General features: G+C 34.5%; 1 long non-coding RNA gene across 2 annotated transcripts in view; it reads right to left on the bottom strand.

The window, feature by feature from the left end:
• The window catches only part of LOC148237733 (uncharacterized), a 49,581-nt gene that overhangs the window by 29,698 nt on the left and 2,547 nt on the right, over positions 1 to 17,336 (bottom strand). For both annotated transcript variants that reach the window (XR_015812689.1, XR_015812688.1), the window contains exon 2: positions 10,125 to 10,162. This is a non-coding gene — a long non-coding RNA (uncharacterized LOC148237733). The remainder of the gene's footprint in view (positions 1 to 10,124; positions 10,163 to 17,336) is intronic.

Genomic DNA, 17,336 nt, shown 5'->3' with positions numbered 1-17,336 from the left:
TTTAGAGTTGTTGTTATCGTTGTAAACTTGCGTAGTGAAAATATTTATAAATAATTATCGAGTAAAAAACTGCGATATTTATGTGTATTCAGCAATTTAGATATAGACAAGAAAATTTTACGTACAGTTACGTCGGTTATAGTCAATCAATCCAATGTTGTAATGGATGCAATAAATCGGGTTAAGTGTAAAAATAACTACTTACATGATTAGTGAGTATTTGCAAAACATTTGAGGTGTATACAGTCGTATACCTGCCCAAAAAAGTGTCTAAAACGCTTGAAATTGCCCAATCGACACAAAAATTGGACTGTTTCAGATAGAACGAAATTTATGCCCTTTGATGAGAGTAAAATAAATTCATATGTTTACGGGCAACTGCGAAATCAAGAGAGCTAGATGATCCGGGGGGGTGCTTCTTATATTCCGGAATGGAAGGTATTCCTACACATTGGATTATAAAACAGTCACGGATTTTCTTTCATCCCTTCAATAGAAAAGCACGTAAGCTCAAATTTGGACTGCATCTCGAGAATGTTCTTACATTCTGTCATCAGCAAAAATAGTTAGAAATGATATTGTGTGCAAATAATTCCTTATTTACATCGATAAAATATCCCTGAGCCATAATTGAGAAAAAAATCAATTGCACACTCAACGAGCAAACAAAAACCTATTGAAGTGATCGAAGTGAACGCCACCACGAGGAAATAATCCACGAAATCGTTGAATCATTAAATAAAACTACATGATTTTAAAATATTTTAGTTAAGCACAGATTCAATATTTACTTTATCTATCTATTCTTGTGCACTAATATTTTATAATTTGCTACTATATGTATACATACGATCCTGGATTATTGGATATTAGTAATTTGTACAATATTCTAAGGGCGTACACTCTCAAATAATTACGTCATTGCATATTCATTCGATGTGCACAAAGAGAGTGAGTCGCGAATTTAAAAAACATCCGACCTTTGCATGTGGTCCAATTCGAGAAGGCGGTAGGTGTCTAAAAAATGACCTATTAAACTATAAAAACGCACTAAGAATGTACTCGGTCGTCGGGCATAAAAAAGGCATGAGCGATTCTTTATGGCGTTTGAGCTTACATAATAATTAAGTAAGCTCGAGACATCGTGAGAACAATGAAATGTGCTCACAATATAAATATTATATAGTGGCGGACACATGCTGAGAAAACGAACTCGATAATGTACAGTTCGGGCGATGAGTGCCATAAAGAGGCGAAACACTATTGTAATATTTCATTCGATGGAAAATCTTGTCCATAGGAAGCATTAATATAAAATTAACAACATAAACAAACTCTCATTTTCCGCAAAAAAATGCCAATGCTTATTGACCGTACAGTACCATATAATAAAGACTATGTTGTAAGTTTTGATCGATTCGTTCGAAGGAGGAATGAAAACTAGCGTTCCAATTTGATATATTATTTTTAACCATATATGTAGCTGATTGTTGATATTAAAACGATAAGCTGGTTTATATATTATAATCTAGAATCTAGATTATAATAGATAAACCAGCTTTCGATATTATAAGAAGATTTCCACTGAGTAATACAGCATTGACGAAATAGCTCAGTGCGTAGAAAATTCTTTATGTGAGTACTTAAAAATATCTGAATTCTCTATACAGCTTCATGAGTCAACTTTGTCGGGAAAAGAAGCTTTACTTTTAGATTAATCCCAAGAACTGTTATTTACTAAATGTTTGGAAACTGAAATATTTAATGAATTGCTACTGATGGTGACCCGGCAATGGTAGGACAACACCAAGCCTTTCTGGCATACTTAAAATAAGATATAAATGTTGTAATATTATCATTCTGGCTATTTTGCAAGCATCGAATGCAGTCATACGAGCAATAATTAATAACGAGTTCTAAATGAATCACCGTGTTTGGCTTAACGAAAAATTGACAAAGAAGTGTTTAAAGATAATTGTCAAAAGAGAAGAAGACAATGCAAAAGTCAAAGGGACTACGATAAAGTTAATCGACGAAGTGTGACCGAATTAGTGTGATATTCATTTCTCATCTCGAATAGATATTCAAGATGAGAAATCTTATTTTTATCAATTTTATGAATTTCGAGGATTAGGAGAATTTTATTTAATTTTCTCTAGAAAATCGATAATTTTCAAAATTTATTAGGAACAACGTACATTTTATTTTTGAAATATTTTCAACTAAATACTGAAATAATATGAGACTAAACTTTTTTTCTTTTTTATAAATTGTCCACAAATAATACAGATAAAAATAATATTTACAAAAATATATCACGAATCACGATTTATAACAAGAAAGAATAATATATAATTATTTTGAGGAAAAATAATCAAAAAAATTAATGGAAGAATTTATTCTCTAAGAAAATGGTCTTTTATAAACGAAGACAATCTATTGATTTATCCGATAATTTTCAGAGAAAAGTTTTCCTCGTTCTATTGGTTTTATTATACTAAATACTGTTTTTAGAAGTTTTAGAATGTCCGTCAACTTTCCAGTTGCTTTGTAGAAGTTTATCTCTTTTGTCAGTGTCCGAAAATGTTCATCAGCTATTTAGTTCATCTTTGAATTAAGTGTTTAATGGATGAAACAGCCGTTTCAATGTTGCTTTGGATAATTTTATTATTTTGTGATTCGTCCAAATGAAAACAATTTGGGTTGTGCAATAAAATGAACAATGATATTAACGTCACACTCGTGTCTTTTAGAATTTTCGGACAATGATTTAATTTAGAATGCAATATAAAAATAAGGTACAAATTTAAAATATTCTCAAGATTGTCATAAATAATTTCTCAAGAATTAGATTTTCAAAATTTCAAAATAAAATATTCTCCAGAAAAGAAAATTGACATTATTCAGAATTTCTCGTTCACAATCTCTAAAGCTAGACTGAATCATGTACACTGCACAGTATACTCTCGATTATCTGGGCTAACGATAGGGAGGAAGGGCACGGATAATTGAAAAAATGGATAATCCGAACTACCAATATTTTATTTTATTTTAAAATATATTTTCAATACAGATTTTAATTTATTAAGAAAATTTGTGATTCTTGTTTATGCTTTTGAGAATCTCCTAATAAATTTCGAATAACAGTACGAATGTTTCTGAGAGTTATTATATTATTATATTCGAATCCTCTTTGTTCAATGTAGTTCAGTAAAGTTTCAAGTCTTGTGACTAGGGATTCCAATCCCGGGATCCCGAATCCCGGGATCCCGGGATCCCGGACGATTTTCAATACCCGATGAGTCCCGGGATTATAAAACATAATCCCGAATTTTTCGGATTGGTTGATTTATCAAGCACAATCGAATTATTATTGACAACATCGTTATATTTCGTGTACAAACTTGCGCGAGTTGCACATGTCATCTGTGAATCTTTGAGGCTGTCAGTCTGAACGTGCTTTTTCAGCAGCAGGCTGCTTAGGAACCAAAATCAGATCATGGCTAAATGATAAAACACTTGATGCTTTGATGTTACTTCGTGAGTTTATTCAAAATAATGTTTTCAATTAATTGTGTCTATGAATGTACATAGTATGTACATACATTGTCAAAAGTTCATTTTTTTCTTCTCAAATAAATATATAAGACCTTCCCTTTTTTATTTTTATTATATTATTTTCTATTTTAAGTCCAAGACTAAAATTATACGTACTTTATACATTGTACGTTATAAAAAACAGATGTAAAAATATATTGGATTATTCATTTTAAATTATTTTTGTCGATAAAATAACATGAAAATTATCCCGGGACTGGTCCCGGGATCCCGGGATCGACTAATTGCAATACCGAAATCCCGGGATCAAAATTTTGGCCCGGGATTGGAATCCCTACTTGTGACTAATGTAATTGTTAGTATCTTATTCACTTGTATTCTCACTATCACTGCCTTCCTCTTGTGTTTGAGTGACAATAGATCATTTTAATCGCGATCAAACTACTCGATGTTTTCCCGATCGACATTTTAAATTTCCTATTAATCTGTATATTTCAGATACATATATCACTTGCCGCAGTCTCAGTATTTTTACGTTAGGAAGAATCTTTCTCCACGATCGACCAAGTGTTACTGGCTTTACTTTTGACCATTAATCGAAAGTGCCCTGTAGCTTCCACTAGAAACTAGTGGTGATGACTTAGAAGAAGAATGGAGATCAGATACTAGATTCTAGAACATCACTGTGAATCAGATATTGTTGATAGCTTTAGCAAATTTCTTGCAAAACGACAAGAGCAGTTTCATTCACTACGCTCGCGATTTAACTCCATCCGTCCGATTATCGCCTTGTTTGGCGATAAAAAGAGGCGAAAACGAACCGGTAGCGTAACAGGAAGACGTGGAATCATTCACAATATGGCTCGCCGGAAACGAATCGAAACCGCAGCTATAACGAGCCTCGGTGATATGTGGCACGGAACGTGGCCGAATGCAACAACACACGCAGCATTTGACCGGACACTTTCGGACCGAAGATGCGGCGAGGAAGTGTCCGTCGCGTGCTGCAACTTGTTTTGGAACATCCGGCAGCGCCGGCTGCTTCCGCCACCGAGCATTAACGACTTCTTTATCTGGAAGGAAGCTATTTCCTCCGAAATGGTGAAATCCAGCCGCACACGTGAACCGGACGCGTGGCCACTAAACTGGCCACACACAGGCGGCAGCATCCGAGAAGACACTTTTTTCCTCTTATACAACAATCATCATCAACGCGAACGAGCGAGGAATGATCCAGCATCTACATATTTATCAATGGCCAAATTCTCGACTCGAACGTCTCATTCATAAAACGTACTACAATCATCTTGACACTGGCGTGGAAAAAAAGGGGTACACAACGCGTGCTCACACACACTTGCGCGTGCGTAGCGCCTCGCAGATGAACCTCCGGAGGGATCGCCAACTGTCGGTCGGCGGACGCTGGCTATATAATTTATTGCAGTTTAATATAGAGCGGCTGAAATGCGTGGACGTAGGATATGATCGAGAATTTAAATAGCGGATATTAGCTACATAAGTTGTGGGCGTGACGCGCGGAGACAGATTGAGGAAGTATCATGTTTGTATATCAAAATACGATTTTAAAAATAATCGAACGTAATTCTTCATATATTCATTTCCGGTATCATACCTCAAGACTTATTTTGAAAATGTAGCAATATTTGGTTGTAACGTATAATATAGATAAGTTCATAGAAATGAGGCGAAGGAAATGACTCATTCCAAAACTAAAGAAATCTCATTGAAGTGAATACGATAAGGTAAATTTTGTAACATTCGACTCATTTATTGCGTGATCAGCATATAAACACGTCAATTGAGATTGCATCAAGGAGAAAATTGAATATTAAGAACCATCAAAATAAAGTATATCACAAAACAAGAAAAAATATTAAATCCAAAGTAAACGTGGAACGTTCCCCTTCCAAGACTAAAAGTGACTCTTTGGAGTACAGTGTACTCTCCGTTATCCGGGCTAATGCTGAGGAAGAAAGGCAAGGATAATCGAAACTACCAATTTTTATTTGGTCTTAAAATATGTACTTATAATATATTAACAACACAGACTATTATTGCTTATGAGAATATCTAAATAATTTTCGAATATCAGTACAATATTTTTAAGAGCTATTATATCGATTGGTCGAGGTAGTCAACGATGTAATTTTCAGTGTCGTCTTTTGACTAATGTAATTGTTAGTATCTGCTTTACTTGTTTGAGTGACAATAAAAACAATATCCGCATCATTCAAGCATTGAAAAATCGGATCATTCTGCATTGAAAAATCGCGATCAAACTGCTCCTTGATGTTCCGATCGACTTTTTAAAAGCATTTTAAATTTTCCATAAATCTGCGCATTCCAGATATTTTGCTTCAGAACTCAATTCATCCATTTTTTAGTTAAGAATTTTTCTCTACGATCGAACAGGTGTTACTTGCTTTACTTTTGACCAAGATGTGTTATTCCCTGCATAACATTCAATATCGTATTTTTTCCCAGAAATTGATCAAGATTTTTGAATAGAAGAATTTTGATAAGACTAGAACGTAAGGGGCAGATTGGGAAATTTGTCCCCTTTGAATTTGGGCAGAAAAATGCATGTCATGTGATGAAATACTATGAATCTTAATAAAATCGAAATATTAAATAAAAAACGAACACTGACTGGCCAATTTTTGCCCCCTCCCCTCTATGAAAAAAGCTGAAATAGCGTTCCTGATTGTGAACCAGAAATTCTTGGGTTATCCCTCATATTTTAAAATATGAATTCAATGAAAGTTCTAAAATTAATTACAGTTTTAGAAATTTCATTAGGTCAAGTCAAAAAATAAACTAAGCCAACTCATCTCTAAGGAGAAAATACGTGGAAGAAGAAGAACAGAAGTAAAATATAATAGCTATCATTACCGGTACTACAGACTTCAGATGTAAGAGTATCGGTCAAAGTATATTCAAACCTAATTTTGGTCAATAGGAGGGCGCAAAAACAATTATCACTTCTCAGAAGTCAAAATTTTACGTCAAAAGCAATATTTTTAAATAAAGTCAAACGAAATATTTTATTAGAAATCATTTCAATGGTTTATCCGCATTTTGGTGTTTCCCCATGGCATAAAAATTGAATAGTTATCCTTACCGATATTACTACGAATTTTGATATAAAAGGACAGATCAAAGTATTCAAACTGAATTTTGGTCAATAGGAGAGCGCAAAAACAATCGTTTTTTGCGTCCTAAACAAAAATAATTTTTATTTCAGTCCCCTGAATAATCATCAGTCTCTTTTTTCAGAAAAAGATAAATTTTATGAATTTCAAATCTTCCAAACCGACGCGTATTTTCATTAAAAAAACAGATAATCCGCACTCGAATAATCGAGAGTATACACTGTATTTGGTAGAAGATCATCGGCTACCACAACATAAACATAAAAAAGTGGAGAAATTGATTCGAGAAAATGTCACACTGAAATAAAACCGATTAGAAATAATCATATTTGTATCCAATGACTATCTTAAAAAATTATGTCGAGATGTCTCATGAAAAAGTTTACTCAATGTGGATATTGTGAATACTGAAGCTACTGTATATGATGTTCTTGACAATATTTTCGATAAAATCCTTTTTAGATTTTACTTAAATATAATGAAGAAAAGGCGCACTACTTAAAAAAACTAGAAAAAATCTAATGATCAATTTTGACACCAATGACTACTTATTTTTAGTGTTATGGTTGAATATTTAAAAAATCAATTTAATTTTGTCCCTCCAATGCTTCTGCGTGAACTATCTACTGTCATTTTATATTTCTTTATATCTCTATGCAATATAAAGTATTCACACGTAAACGATATCACGAATGAAATGAAGCGTGTCCGCGTTGTGCTCCCCTGGATCATTCAGCTACTGGTATGGGATCCCAAGACGAATCTCGAGCCAGATGAATAATAGCCATGGGAGCCGTAGGACCGCCTGAGAAATAGGCGAGACCATAGTCTACACAGGAAGCGCCGGGGTGTTTGAACTTCAGCCGCTGCTTGTCTGCGGATTATTCACCCAAGACAGTTTTTACGCGAACCAAGCACGCGATCCGCGAGACGAAACGTACAGACAGACACGAAACGCGTTTACGAATGTGAGAAAATCTAAAACGGCGGCGATGAAGTCATTAAGAGACTTGCACGCTCGATTGATAGAATTTTCCAGAAAAATTGCTCTCACATGACCCACATACGGTAAAAAGCTTTACAGCTCATGCGATATGCTAATGATAATTGATATTTCATGTACAGTATTTGATTCGGAAGAAATAATCTAGATGGTAGGATTTCCCGGAAAATCTCTTTTATTTTTCACATACGAGGAGAAGTAGACGAACTCGCAGAATCGAGGTAAAGCTACTCATAAAGTGAGATGTCTAACAATTGGTTCAATAGATATTTAGTAATCAGCGAGTCAACATATAATTTTATGTTCAAGAGTGCAACATGGGGAAAATTTAATCAATAGCAATCATGAAGCTCCATTAAAATGAGTTGTAAGTATTATGTATACGGGAAACGTTTTACTTCTAGACGATCATATACAAGTGGTGGAATCTTCTATCATCGCTTCCAGAAGGATTTTTGACGCTACTACAGTAAAAAGCCAGTGAAATGTGGATACTGGAAATGGCTACGCCGTTTCGGAGTTGAGACGACTTTATGGCAAAACATATTACTGTCGATCACACTAGGAGTCAGTACAAGTAGCACACCACTTCCTAAGATGTTTAAGGTCGCATTATCGACTGGAGAGATCATGGTCACAATCTTGGATGCTGAGAGGATCTTGAGTATCGATTATTGCGATGATAACAATTTTCTCAATTCCATCAGCAATTTTACTCGCAGCTTAATTTTGGATTTGCAATAAATGCTTTACAGGATTTAGGTCTGGTGTCTGTATAGGCCATCCTAAATGTGTCAAATCCTTTGACGTAAACAATCCCTGTTTGTTTTTAGCGAATTATGGCACGCATGGAGCGTTTTCTTGCTGGAATCAGATGGTGGCGAGGTCTGTGCTTGGAAATATTTCCCAGGAATCCATTAAATTGGATTCTAACATTAAAATATAAATGTCACTATTCATACTACCCTCGCAAGTGTACAGGTTTCCTACACCTGTGCTGTCATGCAACCCCAGACCATAACGCTTCCGCCAAGTATTTGACTTTGGGTGCTACGCAATCAGTTAGATATTCTTCTCCGTACTACACCAGGGGTCCCAAAATTTAAAAAGTATGATTATTTTAAAAAATTACTGCTTTAGAAATTTTAGAATAAATTAAGTGCTTAATATTGTTTATATTAATCAATTTTAGTTTAAAATTACTTTAGAGTTAGATGCATCGGACCAAATGATTTTCACCCAATCTTCAAATGTTCAAGCTCGGTGTTTTCGGGCCCACTCTAACCATCGAATTTTATTTATTCAGTGTCAGACTTTATAACCTTTTGTCCCACATCGTTGAGCCTGCTTCTAACCGTCTGCAAAAATTCTCTGTTTGCAGAGATTTCAGCAGCCAACTTTGAAGATGTTTTTCGATGATTTTTAAGGTACTCCCGAACCAACATTCAATCTTCGCGTTCTTGCAGTTCTTGGCTTTGATTTGTAAGAACCACATTCATTGAACCGTTTCAAAGCATTTTGGACAGTGCGTCGTAAACAATTTAAGTGCTTATTAATTTACGATATATTTAGGCAATAATATGCAAAATCACGCAATTGAAAATAATGGTCACTTTAGCGAGACTAAGCAATTAAACTTGTTTTAACTCAAGTGAGCAGTTAAAAATGATAAATTCAATTAAAACCACCTGCTAAAATATTTCGGTGAGACTATGCACTTGTAATGAGTTACACGCCATTTTAAGGGATGCCCCATATTATGGCGAAGGCTGTAGGAATAGCTGAATTACAAAAGACATTAAAAAACGCTATCTTTGGTTGAAAATGTGCAGGAATTCTTTAATTATTATGGAAACCGTGCGTGCCATTAATCTATTTATATTGTAGCGTGAAATTCTAAAGAATTTCACGATAATTATATAAATTCATTGGACAGTAAATGATAATAAGCTTTAAATGTACCTTAACAGCTTAACATTAAATTTAAATAATTGGCACCTCGAGCAAGCACACGTGCATTATAAACCTCGGTGAAAATTCACATAACTTAATTGCTTTAAAAAAACGCAAAATAAACTAATTAGGATTGAAAACTCTAAAATGTTTCATAATAGCGTTTTTAGATTATCTATACGAGTTTTTAAGAATAATAATAAATTATCTGAATAATTAACTTGAATGCTTTTTTAATAACTTATTTTTTGCTTGAAATCCCCCAGTTTAGAACAAAAATAGGTTTAGAGCGAACGTAACTGAAACCCGTAATTTGAATAAGTGGACAGATAGGCATATATACATACGTATTACGAAAGATAGAGATAGAGCTTCTCAAAGCGTGCAACAATTTCTCTATAAAATTCACATTAGTCTAATTGAATATTTTCACTTACCGTGACGGAGATCAAAGACGATAAATTCACTCAAGAAACTGTAACAAAAACAAATTATTACGTTAGTTAATTATTTTAAAAAAAAAGTACGATTACACAAATTATGTTTTATTTAATCTATGATAATGCAAGAATTTGTACGTTTAGTTATAAATATATTTATATTACGTCACAAGTTTTATTAACTGATAACGTGACGCGTTTAATTTTTTTGTAGTAATTAATTAGAGTGGAGTTAAAGCTAATATTCTGGATGAATTTATGTTAAATGAAACACTGCGAGCCACAGTTGTAGGGTCGCAGGTAATACTAAGTGGCGACGAAAAGTTACCTCACCTTCATAATTAAATCAATAGGCTTTAGCGTTCGAGGCGCGCTTCATATTCATGAGTTCCGAAGTAAATTACTTTCAATGGCCCATTTGCAACGTCTTTCCCCCTCGACACTGTGACCGGGTTTGTTGTTATTCATAAACAGTGCAGCTAAGTATCGCACAATGGCAGTTTAAAGTTCGTCAACTTTTGCGCGTGCCAAACGGGCGCCAGACGCTCGGCGGCCTCTCGGCTGTGTAATGAGATACACCGAGACAGAACATAGAAAAGGATCCATCCGAGGGGGTTACCCTCATCTAATTGATGCAAAAACTCGCCGTAACGACCCGGAGAGTCGGACACGAAAGAAGAAGCCACACAGCCGAGAGGCTTGATTGTTTCGCGACGCTAATCTCCCATCGGGTTTTATGTATGGGATCAACGCCAATCAAACATTCACACGAGACGAGTACGTTTTGCACTCACACTATTTTCATTTTAATTATTTAATCGATTAAGTATTTAATTGCATGTCCGCTTTCAGCCCCGCTTTCTCTATGGCAAACGGTTTCAGATCCCATACGGTTTTAGTACATAAATTTTTATTTTTCAATTGTATATTCACTCATTAAGATACAGCCTTGGTAATTATTGCGAGGCACCTTATAAAATAAATATATATAGAGCATAAAATATCAGGCCAAGAACTGGAAGAAAACGAATGACAACTACCCAGTGAAACGAGAAATGTATCCAAGCATCATTTCACCACTACCGCTGGGTCGTAGACGTGTCAAAGTAATGGGACTTAAAATATAAATAATTAATTATGTAATCTGTTATCTTATACTTAATACCGACGTCGTTTTTAATGCTCAGGCTTATGGTGTTCTGTATGTGGGTTAAAAGTAGGAAAGCAATTTAACATGAGGTTACATCGCAGGAGTGGAGGTAAGAATAATATTTATATGAATGATACACCTAAAACGCAATTTTAATTTATTTTTTGAAATAATTTATGCCTTTAACAACACAATATTCCTTGTCAACAAAGGTGTGCATCGAAGGAGTTGGCGTTCTTGAATGAGCCTAAACAACTTTTGTGATATTTTATAAAACAGCATATTTAAAATTTGGCTGTGGAAAAAAATAATATCTGTATGGAGAAGTCCCTCTAACGATATAATTCAAAGGCTCTATTGGACAGGACATTTAATTGAATAGGAGGTAAAATATTCCTAAGACATGACTGAAGAGGATAGCAGCTTCTAGGAGATCTCTCGGATCTATGCTACGCTGGAAGGAAAGTGGCATCAGACGCTGCTTTGGTAGGAGGATTAAATTTAGGATTTAGATATGTGAATCATTTTCGTGGTAGATTTTCGGAAAATTTTACCATTGAGCAAATAATGTCCGAATATGTATTTCTAAGTTAGGTAAAATAAGGCAAAGCCAAAATTTCGATGAATCGAATACATATCCATAAATAGGCAATATGTGATAGTTATACAATCAAGATACTGCTCAAAAGAAAATGTAGCTTGTTAAGCGAATGAGTAAAGTGCGAGAAAGGTATGAAACATTAATTTAACCATAGGTAAAAAAATCATTATTTGAGTAACTATATATATATATTTATCACAATTATTGCAAATTTTTAGATCTATGCTTTGTTATCTTCTTTTGAATAATTCATAAAACAAGGCTAACTTCTAAATTCTTAAATTACAAAAATGGTATTTGAATTAGTGGAAACATTCTTAATTATCTTCCTATATAAATAATTTAGCTAAGTTAGCCACTCGTTTGCTGTAAGTGTAAATTAACTTCACTCCCACTATTCTGATAGATATGCTACGTAAATCTTACATCTGCAAAATAACTAATGCTCATAAAAAAAGCGTCTCAGAAAAATTTGACGACTCTATAAATACTGAAAAATATCATTTTGTTTGGGGACCTGCCAGAGAAGAAAATATAAGCGAACAAACTAATATGGTTATAAAAAAATAAAAAGTGCTTCGGAAGAACAATTCAGGATATGTAGAGATAGTAGGACCTTATTCATATGGTTATTGGTAGATTACTTTTTTATATTTATTTCTATATTCATTGACAATTAATAAAGAGCTTCGAATACATAAAATAGACGATTGAAATGCACAGTGTTAAAGGAAAGCAGAGACGAATGATAGTGACTCAAATATAGTGATGAAGAAGCACTAAGTGATTCTAATGTGGAATTGTACTGTAATGCTGCTTTTCTACTGAGGTTTCTGTGACCCATAAACGCCCATCCGCCCTTATCTGTGGTTTTGCGTCAACAATGACAATACCAAAGTCGGAATCGCCTTTTGGCCGTCGAACAAAGAACACTTGCATTTCACACCGGCGCAGTGCAATATTGTTATCGCAATGCATTCAGCTCAACTCTGGCAGTTTAGCGAGCTCTCCGCCCGGTGGGGGCCAACAGGGGTGGCGTGTACTTCATATTATTTAATCTCTTGAATAAATTTCAATTTCACGGACAAGTTCGCCGGTTCGATTCAATGAGCCCGCATGGTATAACCGGCACAATGCTCGACTACCGCAGCTGGACGAGTTAATGGTCACCTCGGCGTTACTTGGCACCGCCAGTCAAACGGGGGCCGACGCTTTGGACCCTTTTTCTTCAGCCCTATCATTATACTGACAATTAGGCTATGTAATGCGCGCCTAAACACATATATGCACGCACATTTAAAACAAACGCATTATCCCGAGATGCAATTAAAAATTGAGACACCGAATTGAGTTACCCTCGATCGTTCTGAAAAAACAAAGCGATCCATCATTCGATACGTTCTAGGACAGTGGCGTCCTGTAATACATCAACGCTGGTACGTCAGGACATCGCTGATTTATTATTATTAAAATTTGAAGCGGCCGCTTCGCGCGTTACATTGTGCAATGTCCATCGCGACAATGGACACGCTAAAGTGGTACACAAGAGCAGCTCGCAGTTCAGACTTTGGTTCTCAGAACTATTCTCTAACCAGCAGAAGAGCATTATACTGACTGATTTATTGTTTCCCTTTGACCTACATTAGGGTTTGGGCTTGTGCAACGGCCATGTGGACCAAAACGGTACTGGCGAGTAAACTCAAATCGGCTCGGATGATCCTCGACGGAAGTGTTTTTCTCGAATTAGTTCTAGGCAATTAGACAGGTGATTTCGGCTCGATTAACTCCGAAATGATTGATTTCGTTTAATCGATTTTTCTTCCAACGAGTCTCATCAATATGCTCGTGACGCATGACGCGCGTAACGAATTAAGTGGAATTATTACACTGAGTGAGCAAACTTTCTGCGAGAAGTTTTCAAGAGACAATCATACTCTCAATGAAAATCGCGACACAATAAAAACGGCGTTCATTCATGACGATGACGAGTCGTATGTGTATGCATGCAATTAATGATGTTTTCGTGACGCAAATTGAGTATTGGCATTGTCTGAAAAAAAGATACAAGCAAAAGACTTTGGCCATTTTTTTACAATTTAATGAGCTATTTTTAGAACATACTTTATGGTGACACATATTAAGGTCATCAATTAATCCAATGTTTTTTAACCGATGTGTCGCGAGTATTTTTAAATTTCAGACAAACTAGTCGTTTTATATGATTGAATAAAATTAACCCTTTGATTACCGAAATCTGATATATCAGCTATTGGTTATTTTGGTGAGAATCTCCAGATCGCTGAAGAAAACATTAGATACATTTGGGCTGTAGAGTATTTACTTTAGAGGGAAATACAAATTTTTCGAATTTATATTTTTAATCATGTAACACCATGCTACAAAAATATTGTTTTTATACTAAATTAACATTTTTATTAAGATGGATGCTTCTTAAAAATTCATAATTAATAGAATAAAAAATAATATGCATCATACCTTACTATAAAAAAATCATAAAAAGCATTTAGTACTAATTGGTCAAGATCGATGATATCTACAAAAAATTCATTATTGAAAAAATCCCAACATTCATCGGATAAACTATTTATAATATTTGATAAAAATGTTTAGAATCGTTTTAAAAAAATCATCCGTGTGCTGCGGCATGTAGAATGTTAGAAAACATTGATTTAGATCACAATCAGCGTTTATCTGGTTGTATTTGAATGAAAAGGAAACTTCTACGATCCAGTAGGAGACGGATCATTCCGGTTTTTATCGGTCACATTCCATTCAAGAATTTTACATCGCGATGACGATTACATATAAACAAATATTGAATTGTGATAACTGATAACGCGTACACGTAGGTAATTATAAATGGAATTAAATACAGCAACCATACTTTCCGACAGGATATTTAAATATTGTGCATACACGCGAGAACCAGTGTTATTCTTATCGCTTGACAAATCCTAGCAGGTACGTAATGCACGTCTGGGTACTAAACTTGACTAAAAATACATAGCCGTAGCGCCCGTAGAAAGTGCCATAATTATTTCATTGCTTTAAATAAGCTGCCAACGGTGTCAACTATATTTAGAAAGACAATAATTAACGCCGAACGGTGGGACGCGACGCCACTGACTTAATTACGAACATATCCTGACTTCATCGTGCGCTACATCAAACGTGACCGACCGAGAAGATCGATGCGAAGGATAAATAAACATAAATCATTAAATAAACAGTTCCGAGATATAAATGATTATATAATTAGTTGACAAAATAAATAAATAGAGCCACGGTTAGAGACCTCCCTGGATGCACGCCGATTCTGGTATCATCTAGTTGTAACGAGAGCGAGTTTAGTATCGTATAGTTAACACCAGAAACTATTAATTATGTGACATGCTCAGGGTGGTGAGACAAGCTACAAGAGGACTAATGAACTCGCTCAATTATTCTAATTTTAGATGTGGCTATAAAACCATCGATTCTTCTAATTGAACGCATCGTTAGAGTCGGATTAACATTTTCCGATTTAACTATGCAAAAAAAGTTTGACGCTTCAGTGCGAGATTACATCTCAAAACGGTTATAAAAGATGATGTCGGTAATATCACACACACACAACGTCCACTTATCACGGGCGGAATGTTTCATTTTAGGCGCCCATTATTCCAAGAAGAAGGGATTGGAATTTCAGGTTATCGTAAGGAGCCAATGCTGGTTTCGACTGGCGGCTTTTAAAACGCACCGCAAACCAGCAGCGGTTCTCATACGTGACATTGCCAATATTAATTTGAGTGCGGAGGCTGCAAAAGGCATCCCAGAACAGTCGTTCAACGAGTTAAGTTCCAGATTAGGTAAGCAGTGCGAATACAAGCAATATGTTCGGAATTCTTTCGATGTGATAATATTATAATAACACCACTATAAGACACGATTGAGAATATCTTTAGATCTTGCTTAAGATTAGTTTTTGCAACACACGTTTCCAGGAATCTTATTAGTGCATTAAAAGGTTATTTTTTTGAATATATTTATACATCGATGTTAAAATTGAATCTATCAGAATTGTGATAGTCAAACAATAGAACAACATCGATTCGATTAACATATCGTTTCATTAACGCCGACTTGGGTAATAATGTCAGCGAATTGTGCGTCGTGCGCAAGAAATTGACCTAAATTTTCAATTAATGCCCTAAAAATTTCAATATTACACAATTAAAAACGAGCACGAGTTAAATATGTGTGGAATCGGAGGCATTGTCCCTTTATGGTGCACAAAAGGTAGCCGAATTCCAAGAATATATACATTTATACATTCATACGTAACAAAAAGTGGGGCGTTTCGTCCCGTTTAATTCACAATTGAATCTTTAAAATATCGTGGGAAAATAGCACGGTGCAAATTCGGTCAGGTAAAACATCCCTTATTCTGACCGCTCTCACGCTATGTGGAATTTAAGAATAAAACACAAAATTTACACAATCTGCTACGCAAAATATTAAAGTAAAAATACACACGTGTATATACATACATTATATTATTATCATCGCTGAACTTGAGAAACGTGAACGCGTTCGCCTGTAACGATTGCATGTTGGTGTTAATGTAAGAAATAATTGGAATGCATAATAAAAGATGAAGCGAGTAGCGGTTACATTACATTATAAACGGGCGTGTGTGGTTAAATTAATTATATAAAATTTTAACTACGTTAAAAAGGGTAAATTAGTAAATGTGACGAGTTTAATTATAACCTACTACTACTACTTAATCAACTATTGAAATCGCTATATGAATATCCACTGACAAAATATTATTATATACTGCACAGCGTCAGAAGATGTCACTATAAAACTACAGTAATTTAAAATGTCACTATAAATTTACACTAATATTTTTTTAATAAATATCCTTATTAAAAAAATATACTATAATAAATTATTATATAATGGGAAAACTATAGTTACATTTTTTCGAATTTATAATAATAGACTGAATATTTTATTGAGATTTCCAAAATTCATTAAATAAATAGTATTAGTTATTGCAATTATATTAAAATCAATCTAATTAGAGTTAATAATATTAAAGAACCATTTTCATATATGTATTATTTATTAATTAAATATATAAGATCAGTTGATAGAATAGTTTCTAAACGGTCGTCAATAGATGTCAATGTAAATTTTATAATAATTTTCGCATTTCATCTACTTGGTTGCCGAATTTCGATATATCGGCTTATGCTATTTTGGCAAAGTTTGCCGGATCCTATGTCATTATTGAATAATTGGATATATTTTAATGGGCTGTAGAGTTTATTTCATTATGTAATATATTTAAATTAAATAAAAGCAACTAAATGGTTATTAAGGGGGTATGTGTAAACGTAAAATGTTCAGAACCTCTGCTCATCCATGAAGGAACTCTGAACGAAAC

Source organism: Plectrocnemia conspersa, unplaced genomic scaffold, assembly GCF_051122295.1.
Source record: "Plectrocnemia conspersa isolate PC_06_02 unplaced genomic scaffold, ASM5112229v1 ptg000002l, whole genome shotgun sequence".
Lineage (NCBI taxonomy): Eukaryota > Metazoa > Arthropoda > Insecta > Trichoptera > Polycentropodidae > Plectrocnemia > Plectrocnemia conspersa.
This window is presented reverse-complemented; position numbering and strand designations above follow the sequence as displayed.